The following is a 6,815-nucleotide window of genomic DNA, read 5'->3' on the forward strand; positions in this document are numbered from 1 at the left end:
TGCTGGTAGGGTTAACTGGAGTCAAATGAGAAGAATTCCAGCTCACCTATTATTATCCTTCCAGCTTAGCCACTTTAGTTGGTTAATCATTAATAATGCCCCAGGGACTCTTGTGATGCAGTGGTAGTGTCCTTACCCCTTGACTGGGAGGCTGGGTTCACGTCCCACCTGCTCCAGTGGTGTGTAATAATCTTTCTGACCAGGTTGATTAGAAAAATGGGTTAAATAAAACAAAATCAATAGTGCCCTGGATTACTCGACTTACCTATCACATCTTTTAGCTACCCAGTGGTAGGTCCTGTTAAAAATAGCGGTAGCTGGAGTTTTGGCATCAGTGAGGAGACAAAGCTGTTATCTGGGCATGCAGCTTCCTGTGGTTTATGAGCTACTGCCGATGAAGCTTGCTACCACCATCCTCTTTTAAGTGTAGGGAATTACAAGGCCTGCTTGGTCCAGGAAAACCACTTCCTGGTCTAACTAGAAAAGTCTTTTGTAGTTTACAAAGTATAGTTTATTATATGTTGGCAACTAGTTACTGGTTACATTAATATAGTCATTGTTACTGAGACTTTGAGGAAGACCAGATGTACTACTTCAAGATCCTAAGCTGTTCTGCCCACAAATCATAGTGATAACCCTTTTAGAGCCATCTACATCTTCTCAAGTTTTTTTTAGTATTAGTATGTTTGTGTATTGAATTACTTTTACAAGTAGCCCATCTTACCCCAAACTTGCTGACTTCATTAATTTAAGTGAGCTAGAGATTTCACTATTCTCCTGGATTATGTTCTCTTTGGTCTTGAAAGGCTGGTTGTTTGCTGGGTTGAAGATCATTGATTCCCTTACTTTGACAGTCTGAGGTCTGTAGGTCTCTCGTGATCTCAAGTCTCCCATTAGTTTAGTTCCAAGCCACCAGTTGATTAACCCAAAATTGGATAAGGTTCCTGCAACTCCACTTTTGATCCATTCAGCAGGATAAACAGTATACACTCCCTGCTGGTCTGCAGCTTTTTGATGATCATACCTGGTTCTTTCAGATCCCTGATCCTCATGTCGCTTATTGCTCAAGATAGGACCAATCCTTTTATATATGTCTTGATAGTCCTGCATGTGTAAATGTAGAATCAAGTTCTTTGGTCGAATATTCTTCGTTAGCAACTTGACTACCTTGACCCCATGCTGGGTTTCTCCATTCAGGTGTGGATATCTTACCCAGGCTTATGATAGGTTCAAATCCAGAACTGGCTGCAAATTGTCTGTCTGAAAATAACACATCAGGTGTACCGTGCATTTCAAATATCTTGTGTAACACTCCAGATAATTGTGTCCATAGTTGTATGCAACTTCTTAATCTCTAACCATTGGGAGAAATATCTGTATTATATGTTCCTACAGTCTGGTGGGAATGTGATGGGTATTAAGACCTTTATTGGTCTGGTCTGTGAATGGAACAGGTCTTGTAATCGGTAATGAGATCCTCCATATCTTTGAAATACAGGCCACCATAACTCTGATTGACCTCTGACTCTGCACTTGGTGGTTCCCCAAGTGTCCCTGGTGCAACTTCCTGAGAACATCTTCCCGAAAAGAAGCTGGAATGACCAGTCATACAACTGTAAATGACACATTGTGTAAAAAGCTGTTGGTGCTCAAAATATGTTTTTATGATCAACCTGTTTTTGGTCTGCCAACCTTCAACACAATATTGACATGGTGAGATACACTGGTGCCGCAACAGCTCCTTTCAGAACTGGCTCAGTCGATTATAGAGTGCTAGCTGCTGTGCCCCCGTGGACTGAGTATATCACTTATTTTGTGAATAAATTCAAAGTCGTGCCTGGTAAGACTGTGAAATGTTGCTCTGGAGAGAAGATCTGCAGTTCCCATGCATGTATAGTGTTTCAAAGGGAGTCTCATAAGATGAAGTTGAAATCTTTGTATTCTTAGAGACATCCTTGCTGATAATTCTTCTCATCCAGTCAAGAAATTAACGATTTGTGATCCACTTCTGTAACTACTTTTAGACCAAAGATGTAGTCTGAGAATTTCTTGCAAGTGCACATAGCCAAGAGTCACCTCCTTAATCACAACTGTATCGTGTCTGATATTGCTCATGATATGTAATCTGTGACATTCATTCCATTGCTCCTGGAAGAGATTGGCTTCTAAGCCCATGGCTGAAGCATTGGCTGCAATGATGGTTGGAAAGGATGGAATATATGCACTAAGACATCCATGAATGTCAGCATGTCCATGATCCTTTCAAAAGCACTTTCTTGATGCTGTTCCAATGCTACCCTTGCAGCTTGAGGAATTAACTCAAGGGTTTTGTAGTAGTTACAAAGTGAGGCAAAACATTTGCTCACTGGTTCACCATCTCGAAGAATCTCTAGAGAACCTGGACTGACTTTGAAGTTGGTAACTCCAGCTTTAGTCTTCTGAGGATGAATTATCATACCTGCACTGGTGATAATGTGACCTGAGAACTGAATAGATTATTGGCGAATTTGCACCTGTCATTAAGGGTGAGTCCATATGCTTGTAAGGGCTTTGAAATGTATGTCATCTCTGATCAAACCTGTGGAGTTGAGGTTATCCCAAATGGTAACCAGTGGAAACAGTGGTGGCATGGTGGCTCAGTGGTTAGCACTGCTGCCTCACAGCACCAGGGTCACAGGTTCGATTCCAGCCTTGGGCGACTGTGTGGAGTTTGCACATTCTCCCCGTGTCTGCGTGGGTTTCCTCCGGGTGCTCCGGTTCCTCCCACAGTCCAAAGATGTGTGGGTCAGATGAATTGGCCATGCTAAATTGCCCATAGTGTTAGGTGCATTAGTCAGAGGGAAATGGGTCTGGGTGGGTTACTCTTCGGAGGGTCGGTGTGGACTGGTTGGGCCGAAGGGCCTGTTTCCACGCTGTAGAGAATCTTAAAACAAAAACTCCCAAATGAGGTTATGAATATAGGAAACAATCTTGATTACTTATCCATTGGATCCTGCAAAACCCACTATTTGCATCGAGTTTCGTGAAATTTCTACTTCTGAATAGTTTACCAACTGTAGACATTGGGTGAATTTCTCTCACCACAACTTTGAGCTGTGTAAAGTAAACACAAAAATGAATAATACCCTTCAGCTTGGGTACAATAACCATGCACAAGCACTACTTGGTTGCTGTTGTGATTTTGGAAATGATGTCCATTTCTAATCATTACTTCTCAACTTGCTTCGTTAAGGCATGTGGAGTCTTCCAGGGAATATAAAGACCTATTTCTTAAGTGTAATTATTTATTCAGCATTCAGCTTCTCGAATCCTTTTAAATCCCACAGTGTGAAGCTTTGATGAACAGTTCCCACTTAAGTTAGTTTTACTGAATGATTCCTGCTCCTAGCAGTTTAAGTAAACTATTCCAGCCTTCTTCGTGGTTCTTATGAAGGATCTTCCACCATTTCCACTGCCTGAAATAGACTTTCTCAAACATTGTTACTGTTAGAGTTCAGGTCTGCTTAGGCTTTTAATCTGTCCAACATTAATTCTTTAATCACTGGCTTTGTGATGTCACGAGGTCTGCATCTCAGATTTGTATTTCTTTTGTGGCCCTCTACTTCCATTTATGTAGCTGTTATGATGGCCAGTCACTATGGTGATGATCTGAGCTTTAAGTAATTTTTTTACCTTCTTGCTTTTTCAGCCTAGATTACCATACCATTTGTGTTTCTTCTGACCCACTGGGATTTTAAGCTTTACTCACAGAAACTCTGATGTCTGTTCACTTGCTGCTGAACTCCGGATTGGGACTGCTCCCACAGACCATCGCCTTGCGATGCAGCCAATATCTGTTCGGGAGTCACTAATTCTTCTGCAAGTTGTTGTTAACTCTCCTGTTGCAGTGCATCTCTTAGCAGGTCTGAACTGCTTTTTGCATTCACTCAAATATTTTTCTTTGAGGATCGCCACAAGGATTTCTTTCCAGGGATTCTTAAACTTTCAGCTTTTCACTGCTGCTATCTGTGCTGTATGAGCATGTGACTTTAAGCTGAATTTGAATATCTCACACCTCCTGCTCACTGTGTGTTGTACAAGCAGTCAAGTCAAATCTGGACGGCTGCCTACCATATTATACAGACATGCCACCCCTTAGGGCCTTGGGTACTGTTGTAGAACAGACAGACCTAGGGGTTCAGAAACATTATTCTTTGAAATTTGCGTCACAGGTAGACAGGTGGTTAAGAAGGCATTCAGCATGCCTGCCTTTATTGCTCAGATCTTTGAGTATACAAATTGGAACATCATGTTGAGGTTGTATAGTATATTGGTGAGGAATCATCTGGAGTACTGTGTCCAGTTCTGGTCACCCTGTTTTCGGAAGGATATTGAGCTGAAGAGAGTTCAGAAAACATTTACCAGGATGTTGCCAAGAATATAGGGTCTGAGTTAAAGGAGAGACTGGATAAGCTGGGACTTCTTTCACTGGAACGCAGGAGGTTGAGGATGACCTTACAGTGATTTATAAAATCATGAGGGGCATAGACAGAATGAATAGAACAGGGTCTTTTCCCTAGGGTGCGGGAGTTCAAAACTAAGGGGCATGATTTTAAGGTGAGAGGAGAAAGATTTAAAAAGACATGAGGGGCAACCTTTTTATACAGTGGTTTGTGGGTGGAATGAATTGCCAGAGGAATGGTGGATGCAGGTACAGTTACAACATTTAAAAGACATTTAGATAAGTACATGAATAGGACTGGTTTGGAGGGAGATAGGCCAAACACAGGCAGTGGGACTAGTTTAGTTTGGGAACATGGGCCTGGATTGGTTGGATCAAAGGGTCTGTTTCCATGCTCTATGACTATTTTATTCATTGTTGTGGTTCTGTTCGCCAAGCTGGGAATTTGTGTTGCAGATGTTTCGTCCCCTGTCTAGGTGACATCCTCAGTGCTTGGGAGCCTCCTGTACTACTAGTATAGGACAAGCCAAACAGAGAACAGCCAGGGAATTCCTAGAGGCATGGCACTCATCCACAGATTCAATCAATAAGCACATCGACCTGGACCCAATATACCGGCCACTGCAGCGGACAGCTGGAACTGACAACCGGAAGTGGCAGATTCAAACCACTATAAATGCTGGAGGAAAGATCACAGAAGCGCTTCACAGGAGGCTTCCAAGCACTGAGGATGTCACCTCGACTGGGGACGAAACGTCTGCAACACGAATTCCCAGCTCGATGAACAGAACCACAACAACGAACACCCGAGCTACAAATCTTCTCACAAACTTTGAATAATCAAATGTCTACCCTAATTTTAACATCCGTCACTTCCCTCTCCTCAGTGAATACCGATGCAATGTACTCATTAAGAATCTCACCCATTCTCTCTTGACTCCCCACAACTTTCCTCCTTTGTCCTTGAGTGGGCCAACCCTTTCTCTAGTTACCCTCTAGCTCCTTATATATGAATAAAAGGCTTTAGGAAACGGTTAAAGAAAATCCCAAAGATATTCCATGACCCCTTTAAGCCCTCTTAATTCCTCATTTCAGAGTGGTCCTACATTCCCGATATTGTTCCAAAGCTTTGTCTGTTCAGTTGCCTAGACCTTTACATATGCTTCCTTTTTCTTCTTAGCCAGTCTCACAATTTCACTGGTCATCCATGGTTCCCTGATCTTACCATTTCTATCCCTCATTTTCACAGGGACATGTCTGTCCTGCATTCTAATCAACTGCTTTTAAAAGCCTCCCACATTTCAAATGTGGATTTATGTTCAAACAGCTGCTCCCAATCCACATTCCCCAGCACCTGCTGAATTTTGGTATAGTTGGCCTTCCACCAATTTAGCACACATCCTTTAGGACTACTCTCGTCTTTGTCCATAAGTATTCTAAAACTTACGGAATTGTGATCACTATTCCCAAAGTTGTTACTGCAACCTTCCTATTTCTGAGCTCTGCCCATATTGTCTCACTGCTCGAGTCCTCCATGCTTCCCTCCTTCAGCACAGCTGTGATATCTTCTCTAACCCCTTTTACCTCCCTCTCCTGCCTGAAGCATCGAGAGGCACCTCTATTATCTGGCATTCAATTATCTGAATTTCAGATTATCCAGACAAGATCGCAAGGTCCCGATGTTTGGGTAAACTGTGTTATCCGGCATTCAATTATCTGAACAAAATACTCCCTGCCCGTGTCGTTCGGATTATCGAGGTTCCTCTGTGTATCCTGGGATATTTAGCTGCTAATCATACCCTTGCCTCAACCAAGTCTCAGTAATGACAATAACATCATACTCCCAGGTATTAATCCAAGCCCTAAGTTTATCTGCCTTACCTACTATACTTCTTGCATTAAAACAAATGCACCTCAGACCACTTGTCCCTTTGCATTCATTACCTACTCCCTGCCTACTCTTTCCCTTAGTCAGGCTGACATCATGCCATCTAGTTCCTTACAGGCTTTAGTTACTACCTTATGACTGTCCACTAACCTCCTCATTTGGTTTGCGACCCCTTGCCACATTAGTTTAAACCTTCCCCAACAGCATTAGCAAAAGCACTCCAAGGACATTGGTTCCAGTCCAGCCCAGGTGTAGACCTTTCAATTTGTAATAGCCACACCTCCCCCAGAACCAGTCCCAATGTCCCAAAAATCTGAACCCCTCCCTCCTGCACCATCTTTCAACCCATGCATTCATCCTGCCTATTCTTTCATTTCTACTGACTAGCACATGGCACTGGTAGCAATCCTGAGATTACTACCATTGAGGTCCTACTTTTTAACTTGGCTCCTAACTCCCTAAATTCTGCTTGTCAGATCTTATCCC

The sequence above is a fragment of the Chiloscyllium plagiosum genome, unplaced genomic scaffold (genome assembly GCF_037043375.1).
Source record: "Chiloscyllium plagiosum isolate Xiang-an unplaced genomic scaffold, Cpla_swu_hap1 HiC_scaffold_53X, whole genome shotgun sequence".
NCBI classification, from domain to species: Eukaryota; Metazoa; Chordata; class Chondrichthyes; order Orectolobiformes; family Hemiscylliidae; genus Chiloscyllium; species Chiloscyllium plagiosum.